The sequence below is a fragment of the Pleuronectes platessa genome, chromosome 24 (genome assembly GCF_947347685.1).
Source record: "Pleuronectes platessa chromosome 24, fPlePla1.1, whole genome shotgun sequence".
NCBI classification, from domain to species: domain Eukaryota; kingdom Metazoa; phylum Chordata; class Actinopteri; order Pleuronectiformes; family Pleuronectidae; genus Pleuronectes; species Pleuronectes platessa.
In genome coordinates, this window is record NC_070649.1 from 2,347,050 (window position 1) to 2,372,130 (window position 25,081).

Below are 25,081 nucleotides of genomic sequence, written 5' to 3' on the forward strand. Positions count from 1 at the left end.
TCGCCTTAATCTCCTTGGAAATGAAGTGCGTTAATTTCGGGGAAACGTGTGTTTTTAACGGCGACATACGCTCGAGCGGAACACGACCCAGTCAAAGTTCTCAATATGCAAAACAGCATCCAGTGTCTGTGTCCTGTAATAAGCTGCTGCACATATTTCCTCCAGAATTGTGTGGGTGATGGAGAAAAGCAATTTGTGAGGGGAAACGATTGTTGAGGGGGTGACATTGTGGTGTGTGTGTGTGTGTGTGTGTGTGTGTGTGTGTGTGTGTTTTGTATGCAGGGTCGGACAGTGGCTGAGGGGAATGATTAGCGGCAACATCTTGTGCCAGGCAGCTTCTTAGCTCTGCTGATTTCCACACAGCGATCTGTATTCATTTATGCATGGAGTGAGTGTGGAGGATGAGTCGTGTGCAAAACAGAATATTTGTCTTCATGGGGTGTGTTTCTCTTTCAGCGTTCCCACCCGGCTGCTGCCATCGCTCTCCTCCTCCGTCCCCCACGTCTCTATTCCCTTTGCTGCTCCACTGCGATGTACAGTGCCTTGCATAAGTATTCACCCCCCTTGGACTTTTTCCCATTATGTACTGTTACTAACTGGAATTCAAATAGACTTAAATAGACTTTTTCCCGTTTGATCAACAAAACATGCATAGTACTTTGGAGGTGCAAAATACATTTTATTGTGACACAAACAATAATAGGACAACAAAGTTGACATCTGTTGGGTGCATAAGTATTCACCCCCCTGTGTCAATACTTGGTAGAACCCCCTTTCGCTGCAATTACAGCTGCAAGTCTTTTGGGGTATGTCTCTACCAGCTTTGCACATCTAGAGATGGAAAGGTTTGTCCATTCTTCTTGGCAAAAAAGATGAAGCTCAGTCAGATTGGATGGAGACCGTCTGTGAACCGCAATCTTCAAGTCTTGCCATAGATTCTCTATTGGATTGAGGTCTGGGCTTTGACTGGGCCATTTTAAGACATTAACATTCTTTAATCCAAACCATTCCTTTGTAGCTCTGGCTGTATGTTTAGGGTCATTGTCCTGCTGGAAGATGAACCTCCGCCCCAGTCTCAAGTCTTTTGCAGACTGCATCAGATTTTCTTCAAGGATTTCCCTGTATTTGGCTCCATCCATCTTTCCCTCTATTCTGACCAGTTTCCCTGTACCTGCTGAAGAGAAGCATCCTCACAGCATGATGCTACCACCACCATGTTTCACTGTTGGGATGGTGTGCTCAGGGTGATGGTCAGTGTTGGGTTTTCGCCACACATAGCGTTTTGCATTGAGGCCAAAAAGTTCAATTTTGGTCTCATCTGACCAGAGCACCTTCTTCCACCTGTTTGCTGTGTCTCCCACATGGCTTCTGGCAAACTCCAAACGGGATTTTTTATGGATCCCTTTCAACAAATGCTTTCTTCTTGCCACTCTTCCATAAAGGCCAGATTTGTGGAGTAGACGACTAATAGTTGTCCTGTGGACAGATTCTCCCACCTCAGCTGTGGATCTCTGCAACTCCTCCAGAGTAACCATGGGCCTCCTGGTTGCTTCTCTGATTAATTTTCTCCTTGTCCGACTCTTCAGTTTGGGTGGACGGCCTCCTCTTGGTAGGTTTGCGGTTGTGCCATATTCTTGCAAATGTGACTTGTGAATGCAATTGGTCGCACCAGATCTTTGTTAGGGGTTTCACAGTAAAGGGGGTGAATACATATGCACTCAACACTTTTCAGATTTTTATTTGTAAATAATTGTGAAATCCATGTAATATTTCCCCCCACTTCCAAATGATGCACTATTTTGTGTTGGTCCATTACATAAACTCACGATGAAATAAATTTTAATCTGTGGTTATACCATGACAAAATGTAGAAAAGTCCAAAGGGGGTGAATACTTATGCAAGGCACTGTATCATAAGGAATCGCACTACAACATTCTGCTCTTGTTATTGCTTCATGTACGATTCTGGATTTAAGGACTGGAAACAATAATCATATGACTCTGAGTGAGTGATCCTTGCTGTGTAGCCTGTCACGTTAAATAAATATTTGATATTTCTTAAGTGGTTTGATGCTGACTTGATAATAACAAGGTGACTGACAGCTGGGAATGACTCACGATTGGTTGAGCAGGACTTCACTACCGTGGCTCCATCCCACGATCGCTACTCCACAGCCTCCGGCTCCAGATGTGCAAGATGGGAGTGTTTGTATCCTGGATATCTGGGCCTCATGTCTGGATAGCGGGAGGAAGTGGAGACACATTGTTAAAAAAGATACATTTGTGATTTCAAATTTGACTTAAGACCTGTTTTTTATCATTAGGATTATTTGCTGGAGCCTATATGCAGCCATTTGTGCAGCTTTGACACCTCAAACCAAATAGGGACCAGGAGCAGGTTCAGCTGCTGTCGCTCTACCACAGCTCACCTGTGAAGTCGATCCAATGGAGCTGCTCCGCTGTAGAGCTGCTGCTTTGCCGCTCTTACATCCTGCACTAACAGTAATCATGGCCCTGGCAAACACCCTAATGCTTGCTCACTGCCACATTTCTCAACATGGAAACATTTGCTGAATCCTTTGCCCAATATGCATTTGAGAAATTAACACACAGCGCTATGCAAACTCAGCACAACTGCAGCAGCGGCTTTACAATCTCCCAAAATATCCACACACTCAAATACATTGCAAAGATATTAACAGCCCCATCAACATGTCATTTAAAAATCAAACATGAATCAAGTGTCCAGAGGTGAGAATACACAGCTCAGGGTTTCAACAAGTTAGATTCAGACTTCTCACTGCGGTGATGGAGCCGATTCCAGCTGCGTTGAGTGTGAGTGTCTGTGTGAGTTATCTGGGCCTGATTCTGCCAACTGATCCTGATAATATGGGTCTTAAATAAGAGGAAGCTTGTGTTGGTTGGACTCCACACTGACTGACAAACGTCCAAATCCACAGTAAACTGCTGGCTGCTCCGTGGCAGCTCATGCAGCTGTAGTTAATTCGCTCTGCGGCCTCAGGCAGCAGCAGCAGCAGCTTGGTTAAGTGTTTCTCCTTCAGAGACGGACGCCAAGTCTCCCATTGTTCTCGTTGACTAACTAAGTGCTGATGACAGTAATGACAGTTACTGTGAAACTGAACTGAATGTGCTCACAAAGTAAACTCCACAGAAGTGAAGCCTCCTGATCGCTGGCTGCAGTTTGAGTCATTAATCCTGCCTCCTCCATGTTCGTGGCCGGGACCAGGACCAAACTATACATATTTATATGTACTTTTACTTTTATGTGCAGAATGCTTCCTCATTATCGCTCCAAACACATTCAACCAGAAAAACTCTTTACCGTGAAACTCTGATATTTTTGAAATACATCACAGTGAAACTCTGGTCATGTCGCAGCCTCCCTCTCTGTGTCAGACGGAGCTCTGTACCACCATCATCAAAACGCCACATGAAGGAGTAATGGGTTCCTCCGTGCACCCGCTCCCTGCAGCACAGCTCCACAGACTTAAAGGATTTACATCAAGGAGCATGGAAGCTGCTCTGGAGGCTTTCTGCTCCGAGTCACAGAGAAACATGATCCTGTTACAAGAACAGCAGAAAGCAGCTAATATTGATTGATACTCAACATTTCATTTCATATGACACTGTCCCGAGCGTTTGGCTCCTCTTCAGCTGAAGCCATTTGAAGATTACAGAGTGTCTTTGTGTCTCTGAATGATGACGGGAGCCCGTTCCTGCCGCCCGAGCACTTAATGGTACTTGAGTTGTAATTGTCCAATCTTATAACTGCTGGTAATGAGGAGCTTCGCTTTGAGTCGGCATGTGGATCGACCTGCAGGTAGAAATGGGATTTCACTGTGGGACTAAAGCAGCTTTCTGTCCACCATCATGTTTGACTTTCACTATGGACACGTCCTTTATTCATGTGACGCTCACTGTCCCTTAAAACAGCTTAGGTTTTATTAAAGGGATAATTATCATGCTCATTATCAAACTCTTCCCTGTGTACGATATAAAGTGCTGGTCTGAGATTCAGTCAGTCCAGCTCCCACAGAAGCACTGAAATCTAATCTTCTTTGAGTCCCAGTAACATCTGGTCAACATTTGTGGAAATCCCCTAAAGGCCGATTAGAGATATCATGTTCAAGAGGCTTTGTGAGGCCACCAGGACCTTGACCTGTGACCTGGGACCAAAATAATCTAATCCATGAGTCCAAATTTAAACAGATACTCTCAGGGCGTTCTTAAGATAACACGTTCACAAGCCACAGCAACCTTGACCTTTGACCTCCAACCACAAAAATGTAACGAGCTCATCTGTGAGTTCAACTGAACGTCTGCACCGAGTATTTAAGAACTTCCCTGAAGACGTTCTCAGAGATGTCGTGTTCACATCACTGCTCGTCACCACATTCACAGAGAAGCACATTCTATCAGTTTCATGGTCTCAGGTGTTCAGCACTCCATTCAGCCCTCAGGCTCATTTCCAGCCTTTAAACGAAATGATTTACAGCAAAGTCTCATTCCACTTTGGAACTTTTGAAGATTTAATAATGTCAGTGATTATCTGGATGTGTTTGTCCTTTGGTTCAGTAAATGCTTTTTCTCATCTGTCCACCACTCAAAGCACTTAACCACGTACGGCTCGCTCACCGATTCACTCACATTGACAGAGTGCTGACAAAGCGCCTTGCTCAAGGACACATCGACTCCTTGTGTTCCTGGTTGTATAAAGGCTAGAGGGGGGGGGGGGGGGGGGCTGAGCTGTGCAGGAAGTCCAACCATCAATCAGGAAATAGTTAGAAATGTTCATGTTTTGTTTGACCTGGACTCATAAATGTTGAAATCTAGAATACTTTCAGATTTGATTTGCTGGAACCTGTGAGGTTTTGCAATGTTTGTTGTTTAGAGAACTTTGGCCACCAGGGGTCTCTCAATCAAAACAGTAGGTAAAGACCAGTTTGATGATGATGTCGTGAAACAGCAAGGCATCATGGGAGTTGTTGTCTTTCCCACCATTGGCGATGGGGATCCGGGTCCATTACAAGTGACCAATACAAACACATTCGCTCTGTAAGTCACAGCAGAGGGCGGAGAATAAAGAAGATGATGCATTTAATAGGCGACCATGTGTTTGTCATGCACCAAACACCAAAGCAATTTCCTTTTATCTTGAAAAACCCACTGGCACTAAATACTTTTCATATTTATGAGACAGCGAAAACAAAAAAATGTTTTACAGCTTTTTCCCGGGCGAACTGAAGTCTCATGTGGTGAAACGGTTTCTGGGATCAACGTTTCCGTCTCTTGCTTAGTTTCTTTCTGTGATGAGCATCGAACCGTCTCCTGCTGCAGTGCCGGAGCTCGGGGGCTCGGGGGCTCGGGGGCTCGGGGGCCGGCAGATCTGCTGCGGCTCTGCTCGTCTGGAAAATGCGATGTTTAGAACACAATAGGTAAATGATCAACTGTTGGCTCGCTGCACACCCACAGGGATGCATCAAAAGCAACAGCGCTAACAGTCCCCGGCTTTGTATTCATAACTGAAGACAATAAGACGCTGGCTTGAAACCCGGCATCCAAATGGAGCCACAAACAGCACATGGGCCATTAAAGAGTGAGCTGTGACGCCCCCCCCTCCCTGGCAGAACAGCATCTTTTGATTTATTATTGTGCTAAGCTCCTCACTGTACGCAGCCGCAGCCGTGCTGATGTATCCCTGGAGACGCATTGCAATAAAATGAACTGCCATTGTTTTCCTGCAGAACTGTACAAATTGCCTCATCAAAGCCGCAACACGGGTCCTCTACCTCTAGCCATTAATCAGTGGGAGAGACGTGGGCGCCACAGAATTCCTTTTGCATTTTTCCCCGAGCTGAGACGAGCAGCGGGCTGTCAAGTGCTGTTGTTTTTCTGAGGGGGGGAGGGGGGGGGGGGGGGTGGGAGAATGAAGAAGCGGTGCAGCAGAGGCCTCACAAAGATTTACTCTCAGCCTCGGAGTGACAGCAGGTGACGCCCGGCTGCTGTTAAACCGCGACCTGTGAGCCAAAGAATGAAGACAGCGAGCTCGCCGCCTCGTGTTCGCCGATGGTCAGAGTGACATTCTGCGATGACCCCCCCCCCCCCCATCCTCAACTTGGAGCAGATCCATAAATGAGCGACACCACTTTTGGAATAAATTAAAGGGACTGCTGGCAGAATTCTAATGACGGTGTTAACCTTTGCTAACAAAGTTCCACTGACATTCACTTTCCAAAGAGGAGCAGGGAGGGGGGGCGCTTTAATTTCCACTTATGCCCAACTGATCTTTAATAATTTCCTCCCCCTGTGTTCAGGGTTTTTCATTTATAATTGGGAAGAGAGGACCAGACACTTGAATGCCATTACATTGCCAAATAAAAGATGACGACTGAAATCTAATTGTCTGTGTGAATCTTCAGGAGACACAGATTAGTTCAAATCAATAATTCCCGAGCTCGTGTTTTCACTGCGGTAAAGAGGGCGACAGTGAGTTATGCAAAGAGCCGGCGGTGACACATTTCAGAGTTCGGCTCCGCTGCTCTTACACAACGGAGAGAAAGTGTGTGTCCCTGCCTGCGTGGTCAGGTAACCTGAAAACACAATGTTCAGACAGGCTTAAAATGAAACTTCATGTGCACGCTGATGCACACGCACACGCACACGCACACACACACACACGCACACACACACACTTTACATTCAGCTTCACACTGATGGGTGGTTATTGTGTTTAATAAAGTCCATTCATCGAAACTGTTTTAAGAATAAAGGTTTCATCTCCGTGTGAATTCTAATTAACTATAATTTATTTCATTTTTTTATGCTCTTTTACATTTTAGAACTGCTATGAAAAGAAAATAAATATTATTATTATTATTATTATAAGTATAAGTAGTAGTAAAGTAGTAGTAGTAGTGGTAGGAAATCTGGCTGCATTACATTTATTTGTATAACTATTGTATAGTTATAACGTCTTCTCTGACTGGGATTGTTTAAAAAATACTTAGACGTGTATTTAAATATATAAAAACCCAAACTCGGATGTGCACACGTTGTATGTTCCGACATAACAACATGTAACACGGGCCACATGCACCAGATCAGTGTTTATATCTGGATCCTAAATGTTTTCTGCTCATTCTCACTTGCTTCCTTACATCTGATGCACTGTCTGTCTCCGAGGCCTCTAATGAATGAACCTGTGTACAGACTGAGTCAGTGCATCTCAACATACGAGCCTCCAGCTGCTGGTTCTCCCTGTGGAGCCGAGCTGGAGAACAGGTCCCGCTCTCACCCAGCCAGAGAGCAACAATTATCCAACAGGAGACCACGATCACTCTGCAACACCACATACGTAAAGATCACTGAACATCTCATTTGAGAACAGCAGCCATAGCGTCAATAGCAGTAACAGAGTACCGGTGTCGATAAGGACCAATCGGCTGGCAGAGGAAAAAGTGTTCGGCCTCATCTTGAACCCTGAAATGCTGAGTGTTTCCAAACTGGCTCCATCTCTCTGCCAGAAAAGATTCTTTGCGTGAACCTCAGCCTTTAAATCCTGGCTGCCACTCCAGCTGCGATCACACACACACTTAGAGCGTTCCCAGCACTTCACTGGATGTAAACTGTGACGTCGCACGCTGGAGATTTATGTGTGGGCCCGATTGCTGTGCGTTTCTCATAATGACTGTTTTACACTTGCTGCCCGCAGAGTGAAGCTCGTCTTCCGACGGGGGCCGGCGCCGCCTCACCTCTATCAGCCGGCGCTGCTGGGAAATCAGCCAGCGAGAGGGAGAATAATGGCGTCTGCATGCCAGCGTCTCACACCTCAATAAACACGGGGAAATGTAAACGGGCAGGGCATCGCTCTGCTGGATTGCAACAGATGGTGACCTCGTGCCTCAGAGAGCTTGTGGAGGGAGGGAGGGAGGGAGCGGAAAAAGGATGTTTGCATCTACTTGGCTGGAGCCTGATGTTCAGCTGTCAAATTATCTGTTTATCAGTTTGATCAAAATGTCAAAAAAATCTCTCTTCAAACCCAGAATCCTCGGAGCGAGAGATGGTGACACACGGGGCGGCTTGAGAAATGAACTCCAGACCGGCGTTCGATAGAAACCAATATGGTGACAAACATTAGCTGCAGCTGCACTAAGCCGGGGCTTTGTATTGCTGCTGAGAGTTACAGTGTAAAGCGTATTATGAGGACATACACTGGAGATTATGCCACTAATCTGTTCCGACAACCACACAGTCATTGATTATTAAAGGCCCGATCTATAATCCAAAAGCACACAGAGGGGCTGAGGCGTCTGGAAGCGAGCATCCATCCGCTGTCAGGAATCTGGAAAACAAAAGAGGACAAGCTGGGACGCTCGATAACAAGTTGGTTTATTTGAGTGTTTTAATAGTTATATGTTAAACACAGCTCAGGGATGTATTACCCCTGAATAGAGTCGGTATTAGTGACGTTTAAACATGTTATGGAATAGAATGGAATTGAATTTCAGCTTTCACAATCTCTATTGATTAGGACGAGATGAGCCACCTGCGTGTGGTCAATAAAACCCGTCGCTGGGACATGAACATTCAATTCTAATTCCATAAAAAAGAAAACTGTCGCTTCCCGCAGAGGAAAATAAAAAAGCCGAGAAGTCATTGAGCTGGAGACCCTCGTCCTGAGGAGGTTCAAACAGAAATGTATTCTTTCTCTCTCCAGCCTTTGGAACGTGTATTTAAAATTCTCCTTGTCCTTGTGAGGTAGAAGAGTCGTCCCTGGCTGCAGACGGAGGAGGAGGGGAAGCCGCCGCAATTAATATCACGCTACTTTCCCACCACCCGTTTTATTATGACATAGGCCCATCATTTGCTGGAACAGCAGCGAGCCAAGTCTAAAGGAGCTGGCAGTCCGTCTTCCCTCTCCAGACACCTGTAACGCCGGCGTCTCCGCGCGGCCCAATCCATCCCTTTTCATTTTTCTACATTAATCTCCCGCCCGAGCGACTCGGTTTTCATTTGTTCCTCGTCTCGCAGCCGGCTGAACGCCAAGCTGAGGCTCAGCACTCGGCTGTTTGTGTCTTTTTTACAGACAGCAGGCCGGGGGGACAGATTAGGGTAACTGCAATTACAGGAGAACAGTGAAGGGGAGGATCCTCTTTGTTTGTTGCAGACCCGGGCAAACCCTGGCTAGTATCTCTGCACCTGATCTGTCCCTCCTGGGCTCCTGTACTTCAGTCAATTAGAGCAAATCCTTCACTGCACCTGCGCCTCCCACTCAGCAGCCTGCCCCTGCCCTCGCTGGGGATGGCAAACATCCAGCAGCATGGCACAGACAATCCTTTTATCACTACCTCTCAGATATTTAGACTGAAAAACACGATAGCTAACAAAAATAGATTCTTTGAATGCTTCCTGCAGTTCGAGGGTCTCAGCTCGCCACGACAGGCGACCTCAGAGATACCAAAGTCTTCTTCAGGCTCTTTGTCAATCTTGTTTAAAAATAAAATGATTCCCTTCCTAAAAAGAATCCCTGTTGACCCCGACCAGTCACTGCATGAACAGCAGCCTCTTTGCATTTCACATATCACCGGCTGCCGAGAGCTGACAAAGCAGCTGTGATTCATAGAGTGCATTATAACAACACTACAGTGGCTTATCACGTTTAGCTGGCCTTGAGGAACTGACTCCGACTGACTCTTTATCAGGAAACACAAGTCTCCGTGAAATTGAAGAAAACACAGAGTACAGATAACACGGCAGAGCGCATAAATTCACTGCACAGCCGGCGGCGAGGAAGCCGGGGGGGGGGGGGATGCTTTAGGGTTTGAGTCCTTTTGTGTTCCCCCATGAAAAAAGGAAATAAGCCTGCCCACACCTCCCGCTTTGTTTTGTGCTGAGTTTGTGTTTGTGCACTCGATTGTTGGAGAGCTTGATATCAGACGCACTCAAAGAGGGAGAAACGCTGTGGAGCCTGTAGAGCTGCAGATAGACTCACCACTGTGGACATGTGGACGCCTGCTCATTGAAATGAATCAGCTCAGGGTAGATAAGGAAAACTCACAGATTTTTACATGTTCCACACGTGTATTAGTGATGCCATTTTTATTTAAAATTCATTGGACAGTGGTTGAATATACTTGTTAGTCAGTTAGTAGAGTCCGGACCTCCGTCAAGGCCCAACAGTGAAATGAAACCACATTTAAACTCACTACATCTGGATTTACAGTTGGATAAATATCAGTTAGCAGAAATAAAATAAGAAAGCTATTAATCTGAAATAAAATTAATTATCCAAACATTAAGTAACAGACAATATTTTACAGAGAAGTCTTGTTTATTATGTGGTCGCATCCTGTTTTACTTTATGCATCGAGTAGTAAATCTCTGACTGTCGACCTTCTGCAATAAAATACTATACTAAAATACTATACTAAAATATAAAATATATATAAAATACTAAAAAGATGAAACCTCTACACGATCCACATATTTCTCTGTCTAATGCATGATTGAGTTCACATTATATCACCTATAAGCTTCTCATCCATATTTAAAAGACAAGTAAGTACACCTCCCCAAGTTTCCTTCTTCTTTCCTCCATCTTTCACCAGGGGCCATAATAACGAGCCACGAAACAACAAAGTTAAAAGTCATAAAGCTCCATAAAACCACAGGTGACAGTTAACTACTGAGCCACAGCGTCAGGATAAACAAGTCACACAATGGACTGACACTATAAAATACCGAGCATCAAATGATGTAAAACAAGCAATAAAAGAGGAGTTCATAATTTTGTTTTTAAAGTCGAGTGAGGAGAAAGGTCATAAAACTAAATATTCCATATAGAGATTAAAGAAGAGGATTTAAACCCATCCAGGTTCAGGCAGAGAGTTTCATGGCTGAGGGGCCTTGAACACGAAGCTCCCTCAGTAGTGATCTGACAGACAGGAAGTGCACATAGTAATCAGAGGTGCAGTGTGAGGATGAGGTCACTGGTTTCATTGGGTTTGAGATCACTGTCCCGCTGGGTATCATTTGCATAACAGTAAATAATAAGGTCGTGAATTACTCGACCTCGAGTTGTTTGTCCGGGGAGAAGAAGACTGAGCCCAGAGTTAAACCCTGAGGGACACCAGCAAGTACAACTGGAATCTGTGTGTGTGTTTTCAGGGAGGCTCATTAAAGTGTAGCCTGACACTAATTCATTATTACAGCAGTGCTAGTTGCTTGGTGATTATCAACCAATCACAGTCATTGCATGATGTGCTTTTGAAAGATTGGACCATGGACAAATATAATCCTAATCCCTCCATTTCAACGTGTGGTAAATATAGTTCAATATTATTGCATTATACTTTGGCTACAAACACATACTTATACATGTAATACTTTAGTATATATTGCTCTGAATCTTAACGCTATTTTAAATTGTCTCTGTCTGGATCTCGTTCATAGAAATAAAAAGAAGGGCCCAGACTTTACAGCGAGTTGGTGAGAGCAGCAGTCCGAGGCTTCTGGGACGCTGAGGCTTCTGGGAGGCTGCTCGCTGTTTGCAAATACCGCTCGGCCTGTTATTACAGTGTCCTGGCTGCTCTCATCAGCATGCACTCTGGGGAGCACCTGCTGCTGGGGTGGATGCTCCACAAGTTATTGGATTGCTAATCTCTTCCTGGGAGGCCTTTTCATCCAAGCAGACAGATAAGGCTGCGAAAGGCAATAAGCATCTACGGGGAGCAGCTGATGATAAACCCGAGCGAGGAGGCTGCAACAGGAGCAGGGTGGAGGTGTGCTGGCTGAGATGAGAAACCCGTGTCCACTCGTCTGCCTGTCGGCTGGGACACGCCTGACTCCTGATTTCCTTCTCCAGAGCCACGGGGGTATTGCTTTTATTTGAAGAGCGCCTCAGCTTTCTCCCTCAATAGATCATAGCGTTCGATAAAGTGGATGGAGAAAGGGTGATTGAAAGGGGTGGGGTTAATGTGAACCCACCATCTACCCCCGTGTGCCTCCTAAGCTCCAGCCCCGCTGATTGCTCCCTTAACGGTGATGAATTCACAGGAAGTGGCGAGCCACGCTGCCACAGACGCTGTGATGTAGGGAGCAATAACTCCACATCACGCCCCCCCCCCCTCCGCGGCGTGCAGGCAGGACAGACACCAGAGCGCACTGTCATGGAAACACTAAAGAGAGGAATAACTCACAGATTTACCTGATGAGACAGCGGGGGGGGAGGGAGGAGGGGGGGGGCATCAGAAACACGGCTGTAGCTCATACTTTAGTTTGTTTTCATATTGTTTTCAAAGTCAGAATGGAATCCTCAGAGGTTGTGTTGCTGCCAGATGTTGACAGGCTGATGCAGTTCTCTGGGATGGATGGTAAACATGGGCCACGACAGCGAGTGGAATAACAATGAATAAAAACAGCTGTTCTGTGAGTGTCAGTCTTCTCAGTACGGGTGAGGTGTGTCTGGTGGGTCTGCTCATCCCCCCCCCCCCCCCCTCCCTCCCTCTTCCCACCTGCCCATCATCGGGAATCAGCATACCCAACGCCTTCACATTATTTTTCCTGTCTAATGTCAGACTTGTTTTCACTGAGGCTCAACTCTGACCTGCAGCATTTGAGTAAAATCATAAATTGGCCCTAAAGCTGTAAAATGTAAATGCATTTTTTTTAAATTCTTGTAAAAACGTGTGGAAAAGCCGATCCTCTATTTGTGAGAAGGTGTCACCAGATGATGGATGTTCCTCCCGCTCGTCACTCCCACTCTGACACTCTGACAATGTCTCAGCTGTGTGTGTGGGTTGTAATATTTGCTGAGGTAATAATAGATAGATAGAAATATTGATTAAGACGCACAGAGGCTAAAAACCATCCACCTCACTTAGAATTACTCTTCTGTCCAGTTCCACTCCAGTTTACAACCTGCTCTGCTGCAGGAAAAAGCCAAATGATCCAACTGGCAGGATGAAGTGTGGCTCAGCCGCCCCTAGACTGAAAATTTGAATCATTGACATTTAGAGGGCAGCTGTAGTCGGCACAACTTTATTTAACATGATGGATTCACAGCCGAGTCATTTGACGGCGCTGCAGAACAAACCGCCCGGTGCAGGCTGCAGCCGTGAAGCTGAGTCCTGTCTGTCCTGCACGGGGACGGCTGTGTGCTCGGCATCGAACCTGCAGGACGACTCAGCGTCTTCAGGCATCGCAGCACATCCAACACTTCTCCCAGGATGCATCCTGCCCATCAGCCTCCGGTTCATTACACAGGATCTGTTTATGTGTCAGTGTGGCTGCGGGGAGTGTCGTGGCAGCAGGAGACAGGTGAGGGCGTCCTTTGTTATGAGTTTGGCTCTGGAATACATGGCAGAGGAAGGGGGGGGGGGGGGGCTGCACAGGGCCCATGAGTCGGCTCAATTAAACGACTCCGCGGTGGAAAGGTCAGCAGGAATCAGTGATTGAGCCGACGCTGCGTTTCCCTCAGGCAGGACGGATGATGGCCGTGATGAATCAATGGAAAATGATCTGATTATCAAGATTACCTGTTGAGCCAGAGAGCGGGCAGATATCCAATCACTGCAAATCCACATGAAGAAGAATGACTGTATTTTGTGTTTCCGCATTAATCAGGAGAATTAACAGGACGCGGTCTCCTTGTGTCTGACGGACGGATCATCATCTCAGCTTTCACAAGTGTGAATATAAATCTGTGTTAAATCTGGGTTATTTCCAGATGAATCACAAACTCATTCGTCACTTAAACTCATCACAGGAAACCAAGATGTGACAGTAGATCAGGGCCGGGTCTAGGCAGGGGCAAGAGGGGGCCTGGCCCCCTCAAATAAATGTTGTGCCCCCTCAAACTAAATAGGGTTAGGGTTAGGGTTAGGCACAATGCCGCCTCAAGATTTGTGGCTGCCCCCTCATACATGCCTGTCTAGACCCGGCCCTGCGAGTTGATGATAAAAATAGAGGAAGGGGAGAATATCACAAAAGGCCAAGTAACAGATCTATGATTTTAAAAGTTCTGACGGAACCAAACGAATGCAGCCAGTGGACATGCAGAACGTTTGTTGTGTGCAGATCTCAATTTGAAACTCGATCTTTCCTGCAAATGCAAAATCAAAGAATTCAGATCAGGCCACGGGGATCAAATCCAGATGCGCCCGGGAGAAAACCTAGGTTGCAGCAAGCTGCAGCAGTTTTGGCGACTTTAAGAGAATGTTAAGTAAACTAGTGTTTTATTAAAATAGAAGAAATAAGAAGAAGTTTGTTTTGTATGTTTTCTTTTCGCTGCAAAGAAAACATACTGAACCGTGACCTGAAAACTGAGAAACAGTGCTCCACACACACACACGCACATGCACACGCACACACAGAGTAAATGTCTGTAACGTGGATACACTGAATATTAATGGCCACTCTTGTGTGAGTAAAACCCAGAAACGCCTGGAGCTGATTAAATATGAAAAATCACCCAGCGAGTGTAATCAACCACATTGTGAAAAGTGCATGGAGTTCACATATTAGAGAGGACAGAGTGTTCATCGCACCAGAGCACACGTTAGCCTGGTCCGGCTGCGTCAGCTTCTCTGTTGAGGCAACGACACGAGACAGGAGTTCCTGAGCTGGTCCAGACGGATGAAGGACTCGTCGTGGTACAAAGCTACTGTGATATTCAAATCAATACACAACATATTTACAGACTCTTCCTGGAGACAGGGTGCGTGCAGCTCGCCGGGAGAACAAAGAAATAGAAACACGGCTGAGAATAAACACGGGCTCCGAGCAGTGATTACACCAAACACCTCAAATGTGTTTTGCTTCTCCCCCCATGACTTCCTGGGAGCTCGGGGGGGGGGGGAGTTTTTTCTTTTTATTTACCTCTGTGTTGCAATGAGAGCTCAGACAAACATTAAATAAACTACGTCTGCTGCAGTAAATAACAGAGAAAAACTAAGAGAGAGTGGGAACTCAGGTATTCTTCTAATATTGCTTTTCATTCGTCAATACTGCTGCCACATGGGCCTTTGTGGCTACACTGGGAAACCACTAGAAATGATATTGGGCAGATAAAGTTCCTAAACACAAATTACAGATTCCTCAGAGCAGTGATTCTACAGGGATTCATTTGAAAAACACGTTTCATTAAGCATTAGGATTACATTTAACTTAGACCACGCTGTATTTTATTTATTATTTTAGAAAAACACGGAAAAATATCAAACCCGGATAAGATATTACATTTACAATCACAAGAAAAGTTAAATATTCACTTTTTAAAAAGATGGAGGTTGTGAAATTGAACACCTACGTACACAAACAAAAGGTTATATAAGCGAACAAGCAACTCTGCATTTCTTAAAGCCCTAAAATAAAATCTGAATAATACAGAGCACAGACAAAGAGCAAGAATATGTTCTGCATTAAAGTCTGGTCCTGTTTTCACTCCGGCAGCTTCGCTTGGTGCCATTTGACCTTTGGCAGTTTCCTCACAGCTGTTCTCAGGCAAGAAAGTGAGAGAAGAGTGGGAGACCACACAGTGCAAAGCTTTCAGATCCACTAAATAAGAAAGAATGGGCCCTTATACTTTAACCTGGCAGCTCACTGCAGAGACCACTGTGAACATGTGTGATGCAGAAGCTTCTACTAAAAGCTCCGACCTTCACCGAGGATGGTTATTACACCGACGTGCACGGAAACATACACGTTGGAAACTCTATACTGCAACGTGACAGTTCCATGCATTTCTTTAAGTCCTTGTTTCTGAGGCGTGAAGCTACTGAAGCACGGAGCTCTGTTCAACCTGAGCTGAAAGGATCTGCAGTCAACAAACCATAATAAATGATGAAAGGACGGAAATTGTGCCATAGATTAAAAAAAAAAATTCTAAGACACGTTTCTAAAGGTCTTAGCTTTCCAGTACAAAAAGAACGAATTTTCTAGTTATTATAGTTTTCATTTTAGATCTGATTTACCACACAAACTCCATCTTCCACTGCCAGTCAGTTTTCAGAAGGTTAATAATAATCCATTCATCACCCAATGATTCATTTCTTTATCTTCAGTCACTCACATGTAAGGATTTGTTGCTTTTCTTTGACAGGAAGTTGAATATCTGTTCTCACTATCAAACAAACTATTTTCAAACAGACGTTCCCGACCAAACAAGAACTGGCAGATTAATTGATGCAATTACAGACCTAGTGAACATGGAACTCTCTTGGCAGTGGTTATAAAGAAAGTTGGACTCATATCTACTTTAAAACACATTCCAACTTTTCAGGGAATACTTCAAACGTTCTGCAAACATCAATGTTGAGAGCTGGAGATAAAATCCTTAATGTGGGTCGAGGCCGTGAATCCCTGACGCAGCCAGAAATGGATATTGACTGCACTTAAACATGGAGGAAATGTTCCACCGAGGAAAAGCCCTGCTTCACCTCTACGAGTCTGACATGGGATATAAACTTGGGAATTTGAGCTTTACGGCCTGAAACGGGATAAAAGCAGCTGTGGTGCAGGTCGTGAGCTGCTGCTGCTTCGTTTCATCCAGGAGAGCAGCGGCCGAAGAGATGGAGATCGCTGCCTCAACTGTTTCAAAGGGAACATCTGCTCCGTCAAAGTCTTATGAATACATTTCTCTTCTCAGAGTGGAGACCGTTAACAAGACCAACTGGGATGAGATGGGGGGGAAACATCACTCCGCATTATATCTGTCGAAATGTCACATTTACATACAGGCCTCCGAGGATGAAGACGTAGAAAAATGAATCAAGTGTATGAAAAGAACCTGAAATAATTAGTGCTGCATCTAGTTAGTTCAGATTAATGACGTTCTGTTTGGTGTTTGTGTTCAGATAATAGTGCAGACGCTATAATTAGGCCTAGGAGTCACACACAGGACCATTCAAATGGGTTAGCTGGGTCCACTGAGGAATGTCTACTCACTCAGAGCAGATGCTGACTGAAATCAAGAGTTCTGCCAAAAGCTGAACAAAATGTTACATATAGAGCCTCCAAAAAAATGAAATATCCTCGTCTGTGTCATTTTCTCTATTTAATTCATTGAGCCGAAGAAGTATGAACAGCTTGACTCCTCATCCTCTTCCCGAACCCTCTGCTGCGTATAAATATCAGTGTGAAACCATGTCGGGCTTCCATAAAGAGGATTAGAGAGAGGAGCAAATCAAACACAAACAAAAAATGATAATTCTTTTACTCAGACGCTATTATCTGCCTTGAACATGAGAAGCACAATCCCCCCTGTCTGGCTGTTTATCTCCAAATGAACAACAAGCCTCTAATTGGAGCTTGATGCTTAGAACCAATATAAACTTTAAACTCAGGACAAGGTATCCATACGCCAGCAGTGATCAGGCAGTAGCAGGCCAGGCTTGTGTTGCGTCCTCAGCCCCCCCACACCCCCCCCCCCCCCCTCGCTATTTGACCACTCCGATGAAAATCCAATCATCTACTTGACCGAGGTAGAAACATCACTAGTCACAGGGGCCGGCTTGGCAAACCAGCAAAGTCCCATCATCAGAACCCAATTAAAAAAAACCAGGGCAAGGAGGCTCATCTCTGCAACTCATCCCATGCCAAGTGTGGTGGTGGTGGTGGTGGTGGTGGTGGTGATGGTGGTGGTGATGGTGGTGGTGCAGGCTGACTCGTGTGTGTGTGTGTGTGTGTGAGTGTGTGTGTGTGGAGGATGAGGGAAGGCAACGGCGGCCAACTTGCAACCACAGCTGGTGGAGTATGAGATAACAGAATGAGAGGGAGCAGGACGAGCCTCTGCTCTCCCTCCAACCATCGATGTCTGCAGTCAGGAAACAAATGAGCCGTAAACGAAGCAGTTTGACACTTAAACACATCACGTGTGACAATTCTTCATTAAAATTCCTAAAAACAAATAGACCCATGTATTATCCAAAATGTTTCCAATATTTAAACCCATAATTTCATTCAAGGTTCTGGATGTTTCTGTTTTTTTTAACTTACGTCATATCTGCTTCAGCCGAGGCTTTCCACTGTTTCTATTGGTCACTGGGGCCAGGCCGGGGCTATTCTGGGCTGCAGCCATGTCCCAAGCCCCTCAGGCAAGTTAGAAGGTTATAATTTTATTCTTAACATATAAATAATAAAGAATACTTGCTCTTGTTGTGTTTAAGGAATAAATTCACTTCTTTTCATTGAGCTGTTTGTGTCTGTGGCTGCACGGGAGCTGTCCGGTGCTGAAAGTTGTTTTTGTCATTTCCTCGTGGTCTTTAATAGTTTGTTGAATCTTCTTTGACCAAATTCAATTAAAAACAATAAACATATCAAATGTTTTCTGTGTCATATGTGTTTTCATAGGGAAATGATTCATAATGGGCTGTGGTTTCTGGGGGAAGCAACACAGTCAACATCACCACACACCACACGCACACTGATCTGATGTCTGCTTTTCTGTCGCTGGTGAACTTTCCTAGTAAAGTGTTTCCAAACAAGCCCCCCCACTTTAACTGTAGTTGAAAAACATCTTTAAAAAAAAAAATGCAGATGCTTAGTCCCAGCGGGGGGCCAACTTAGGCCTGGCAGGCCGCTGGGCTCGCAGTGCAATCCACTGGGGGAACCCATGCTGTCATGTTCCGTCTTTTCCCATTTCAGTAAAAAAGACATCTGTCAGCTGAGCACTTTGAATAATAGCAGCTTTGTTGCGTACCATTTGTCATTTTTGTAAACAACAGAAAAATGGATGACAACAATGTGGTTTTGTTTCTCTAATATCTCTGTTCTTGTGTCAAATCTAATGAATATGCACGGACATGATGAACAACCACGCTGTTGGTGCTTTTATTTATGTGCCATGTTGCTGAGAAGAGTGGTGGGTAAAAAAAATCAGTATGATCGCAGTATGGTGTTGTTGGATTTGAATCTATCATCTGTGCCTACTGAGTAATATGCAGAGCTGGGGACACGCGAAGCTGAGCTGCGGCCAACAAGATTATCAAATGATCCAATAAAGTCTGGGCGGCAGTCGCAGACATGATCACAACGCGGCGAGCTCACCAGATGAAACGTAGCTGGGGCCCTGCAGCTTTCCAAAGCCTTCTCCACAGAGACGCACAGGGAGCTGACGGAGAGAGGGAGCCGGCGTGGAGCAACAGCGCAGGTCAGAGCACATCAACATGAAACGCCCTCGGAGAAGGAGAGAATCAGAGAGGAGTGCTACAGCCGCAGCGGCACAAAACTCGAGACCTTATAAAAAACGACAGGGTTGTAAGTTACAGCCTCCTTCTGTCAGTAATTACAGTGCAGCCAGACAGCAATAAAATCTAATGCATTGTAAATGATGAGCGAGTTGTTGCAGGGAAAACCATTAATTCTACATGAAAACGGGCAATAGGGCAACGCTCCCCTCCGCTGGTTTACTTCCTCGTGTGGCAATTAAACTGAACAATACGCTCATTAGTTATTCACAAAGAAGGTCAAGTGAATAAGAATAATGTGAGACTCCACCGAGCCCCTGAGGGAAGAGGTGCTGTTGACTCTGCCAAGAGGAGGACGGGTCAACAACTCCAACGACCTGCAGGGTTCCACTCAAAGGAAATGATGCTTAGAGATTTGTGAGCAAGAAATCAAATAAATGCTGAAGGAATTCTGTGCAATACTACACACACACACACACACACACACACACACACACACACACACACACACACACACACACACACACACACACACACACACACACACACACACACACACACATACAAACACATACAATATATTTCCATTTCCATTGCAAAAACAAATGCATTATTTCTCAAGAGGGATTTCCTAATTAGGTTTGTAATATTTTGTACCTGCCAATAAGTCGTATCTCATAATTAGTTAATTTCATGAAACAGTCCGTGTAGCCAGCTGCTTTCACACGTGCACTGAACTCCAGAGAACCTCCACAGTTTCTCAGGACAACGTGTGTGTTCTGCCCGGTGACAACACAGCAGAAACAAAGGTGTTTCCAAGGTCCTGAGTGTTGATTGGTTGGTTGTCACACAAAGCAATCAACAAAACAATCCTCTGTTCAACTCTCATCCTGAAAGACGTAAGAGCTCAAGGTGGTCGAGGTTAATATCTGAACCAGGCCTGCGAGTCCTAGTTTCTCTGAGATTGTAATAGAAAGATCTAGAACTATTGATGGAGACGAGCTGACACGTCCTCAGACCCCAGAGGGTCAGTACAGAATAACTGGCAGATTGATCAATAATGACAATAATCATCAGTTTGCAGCCGGAGCCGCAACTTGAGAAGAACTGAGCTGTGATACTCAGAGGAACAGAAATGTAGATTTGATACAAATCAAACTTCATCTTTTATCCCAGTTCAACCCCAGACCCCCGGTCGTGAAGTGGTGTTCCAGGGGTGGTCTCTTCCCTCGCTCATTTCTCTGCAGAGAGAGAGAGAGAGAGAGAGAGAGAGAGCGAGAGAGAGAGAGAGAGAGAGAGAGAGAGAGAGCACTTCAACCAGAGAACCCCCAAGCGCTTAATTTTTTAGCTGCTACGGAATTAAACTTTAATTAGCTACAGTCGATCTAATCAGCCACCGATGACGTTATTAGGAAAATGTGCGTGTCCCAAAAAAAAGAGTAAGGAGAGTATCAGCTACATGAGTGTCGCTATGACAACCAGGAACCAATATTTGTTTTGTTCTTCAGTATTTGGATTTTTGTTTTCAGGAGTTTGTCTTTTCTCTTGAAGACGTTTCACCTCTCATCCCTGCTCGGCTCTAACTGACGAGTGGGAGGTTGCACACACGTACTGAAGAAACCGGGACCTGGGAAACAGAGAATATTCACTGGTATTTTACAGACTTTGATGCACCAGTGGATATTAACTGGGAAACAGCCAAAAGTTTCTGCTGTGGTTGTTGTTGTTTTTCAGCAGAATCAATGTTCGCTCTTCAACTTTAACTTGCCTCAGGGCGGGGGGGGGGGAATCAGGAGGTTTGGTGGTGTGTGATAAAGTTAAGTGTGTAGTAGAACTACGAGAGTGATGGACAGTTTACTTGGTTTACTAGAAATAAACAGGAAACATATGTCTTAATGACAGATGTCACTTTGAGGCTGCACCAACAAAATAAGCAAATATCCCAGAGCCCACTGTGCACGCTGCTCACAAGTCATAACAATGGTGAATGTGGGTGTATAACAAAAGCCAGAAGTGGTACTTAAAGCTGTTCTGGAGCCAGCTCTTACTGTTGAGCCACTTTAAAGAGCCGGGAATTCCCATCACTCGACGATAACGCTGGAAAAGCACTTCTCAAATTGCCTATTGGCTTTTTTTAATGAGAAGAAACATAAAAAACGTCAGTGGGGAGGCGTTAGTCTTAGTGATTAATGACTGACATGTTCTTACACGCTGGCTCACATGTTACAGGTGCTCACGACAGACAACACAACAACTCCCAGGACGTCTACGCATCATTGTGTCACTGTCAGCACAGCCCGACACGAGGAGAGGGTCTGGAGAAAACACAGTGAGAGCATGCACAGTACTGCCAGTTGTGCAGTTGCATGAACATATAGGTGTGTGTGTGTGTGTGGAGGCGGCGACAAACACGTAAGTGCATTGATATTGTGAACGAGTTAATAAGCCGCCATTCTCACGCACACTCTTTACAAACGCCATTCATCACTGTCGGGTACTGTTTATCTCATGTGGGAGAACCGTGCTGCACCATAAATCCAAATCCAATCACTTCCCTGCACCGAAATATGATGCAATTAAGATGTGGACGCGCTCGGACAGGGGGGTTGGGGGGGTGGGGGGTGGGGGGGGGGGGGGGGTCTTGCAGATTAATTTCAGCCACAGAGAGAAAGGCTTCAGTTTCCTCGTCCGTGCTACAAGTGAGCATGGCACAGCATTATTTAGTGTGGAACATTTCTAAAGATCGATTCCCTTGTGTCACACTGGGCCAATAACTCTGACAGGCTGGATGCCTTCACATATAAAACCCATTTAATCCACACGTGGGCTAAATGAGTTAAAACCGGGCCTATTAGATGCACACTCAGGGGCTGGCCTCCTCCCGCAGGACGTCAATAAGATGTAGTTTACAACACGGCGGATGTAAACAGCCTATTTATAGATATAAGGGCTGCGATTAAGAATTAGAGGTGTTCAATAGTGATTTAGTGCATTTAGAAGAGAGGGTGAAAGTCATTGATTTCAGAGAATACAGGCGCAATGTGGAGAAAACTATAAAAGAGCTCATTCAACATATTGATCTTTAGCCTTTCTGTGTCTGAAAGGACTAACATCCGTGTCACGAGCAGGAATCATGAACCGACTGACTGTGATCTATGTGTCCGGAGCTCAAGTGACAGTGAATTAATCAAACTGAGGTTTTACAGTCAGGAGCCAAAACAAGATGAGATCTAAACCCACAGTGAGTTCTTCATTCAGCCGGAGCCACGCTCATCCCAGCTGAAAGCCTCCATGTGTGCAGAGGACCCGTTCGGAGGCCGTTGTCTAATTGAGATTAAACCGCTTTCTTGTCACAGGAGGTGAGGAGTACATTTCTGAAATTAAATGGACGCCCGCCCCCCTCCCCTCGTCCCCCCTCCCTCCCTCCCTCCCTCCTCTCTCCTCGCTCCGCAAACTTGTACAATATCAGTATCTGGTCACGCGCCAGTGCGCAGGCTTAAATGAGAGAGTTTGGCGGGCCTGCCTGTATTAACGACCCGGGCGGCGTTCTGAGGTTGAAAAGCCACGGTGCTCACAAAAGGAGATGGGCCTGGATTTCACCGTGGACAGGTGTGAAGGAGGAGTAGTGATGTAACCTCTTCCAGGAGGTGCAGTAATTCCCCAAAATAAAGAGGATCAGTCCCACAGGAGGGAGACGTGCTTGAGATCCGAGGCACTCGCGTCTCAAAGCAACTGTCAAAATCCATTTCCACAAATTGATTTCCAGACGCTCAGCCTCAAGAGAACTGTTGTTGTGACCCGATGACTATGAGGTACAATCCCATTGAGCAGCTTGTACCCCCCCCACTCTCCTTTCCACTGCCCCCTTCACTTCCTTGGAATAAAGCAGCAGGATATCTGACGCTGGTAAAACACTCATCCCCTCTTCCAGCCATGGATTTAACCGCTTCATGGTAAGTGACGTGGATTAGCAGCCAGATAAATCACTGGACTTGATATTAGTCTGCAAAGTGCACAATGCACAATGTGCTCGTCTGCTAATCTGGATCTACTCACACACATCACACACACTCTTCTATCTTAGTGAGGACTCTAAAGGCAAACTCAAGAGTCCGCTGGGGTCCGCTATCGTCCTCGTGACGTGAAGCCCATGTGACCGTACGGGGGGTCAGCCCTTTCCAGTCCGGTTGGTGGTGCACTCTTGGTTTGGTTGCAAGGAGGAGAAGAGGGAGATGAAGAGAGGCTGTGGGAGGAGACCCGCTGGTACCGGAGCTGGGTCGTGAGGAGAACGAGCACGCAGCTCTCAGCAGGAAGAGTTGATCCTGAATCTGATTCTAACCCAAGTCTCAAACAGCTCGTTGAAAGTGGGTCAGAAAGTGAGGACGGGCCAAAATGTCCTGGATTTCCCAAAATGTCCTCACTCCATGAAGACAGATTCATAGTGTCCACGTCTGCCAGTCCACTGGTGTCTCTATGGACGTCCCTGGTGACTCACTCATCCGCCCATGTCCCTGTGCAGCTCAAAGCAGTGACCTCCCTGACTGAACCAGGTTTAATATGTCCAGCTCCTGGAACGCGAAGTGGGATCAGGTGCACAGAGCTCCAGACTGAGCATATGAATGGAGCCGTGGGCTTGTTCCTGTGACTGGAACCAGTACACAACTCTCTGCAGACATGGATCCGGACAGGAAGGTCAAACCTGATCGTTACACTAAACCTACGTCCAACACTAAACTCAACTCAGACCCATCGAGAGGGCGTCAGAAAGTGAGGAGCCGACAAAATGACCTCCCTCTGCAACATCTTCTTTAAAGGTCCACACAGAGAAACAAGTTAAATGCTTCAAGTTGATATCAATAAAAGTTGCATCATATGTTTCAGGAACATTGAATTCCAAGTCATATCAGACTTAACTGTATTTTAGGGAGATCTGAGGTCATCTAGTGATAATACTATGATGTTTGTTAGCCACAGTCATCGTAACACAAGATGAATAACAACCCCTGGATGAATCCTCCACACACACACACACTCACACACACACAGACACACACCGGACCCTGCTTCCTATTTGAAGGAGAACATGCACGGAACAGCAGATTTATTCTGGAGGTGGTTCTCTGGCTCCTCCACTCACTGACAGGTCACAGCTCAGAAAACCAAAGCATCCAAAGTCCAACCTCCCCCATCAAGTGAACACCTGCACTGGTAGCACTGGTGCCACTGGTCTGTCCAGCCTCCTCAGTGGACTGTGTCACTAACTCTCCCAGCAGAGGTCAAACCCTGAGCAGCAGAAGCCTCCTGCAGAACCGTTCATTCAGTTCCACTTCCAGCACCAGCGTCCGCGCGGCTGCAGGAGAACGCGCAATTAGTGGCTCCACGGAGGCGCACGGACACGCAACACACACATGCACGCGCGCACACACATGTATTATTTAGGAGCACCTACCGGCGTCTCTCCGTGTCCGCGTCGACGCACCTTGCTCCCCGGACCCCGCGCTCCGTCCTCTCCGCTCCACACCGCGCGGCTGTGCCTCCGCTGCTCTGCTCCGTGCGCTCCGGAGGTGGGAGGAGGAGGCGGAGGAGAGCAGCCGGCCAATCAGAGGCCACCTGACGGGAGATGGAGGAGAGCAGCCAATCACGTCCCCGGTCGAGCATGATGCTGCTTCTAGCTTTAACTTGTGGGGGGGTTGACTTTGTAGCGACTGACTGTCAGGTCATGACCGAGCGAGGTGATGGCATCTGGGCCAAAATGAAGACTCGTCCCGGTGAAGCTCCGGAGGAGGAAGGATGAGAGGACAACGCTTATTAAACTAGATGTTAATGCAATATGTGAATATGAGTTCACTGAATTAATTACAGTCCTGGTTTATAAG

General features: G+C 45.9%; 1 long non-coding RNA gene across 1 annotated transcript in view; it reads right to left on the reverse strand.

The window, feature by feature from the left end:
* Nucleotides 1–24,727, reverse strand: part of LOC128431137 (uncharacterized) — a 37,816-nt gene extending 13,089 nt beyond the window's left edge. Inside the window, exons 1-2 of the long non-coding RNA XR_008334112.1 lie at nt 24,655–24,727; nt 2,119–2,235 (exon numbers count right to left, since the gene is read on the reverse strand). This is a non-coding gene — a long non-coding RNA (uncharacterized LOC128431137). The remainder of the gene's footprint in view (nt 1–2,118; nt 2,236–24,654) is intronic.
* Between the last annotated feature and the right edge of the window lie 354 nt (nt 24,728–25,081).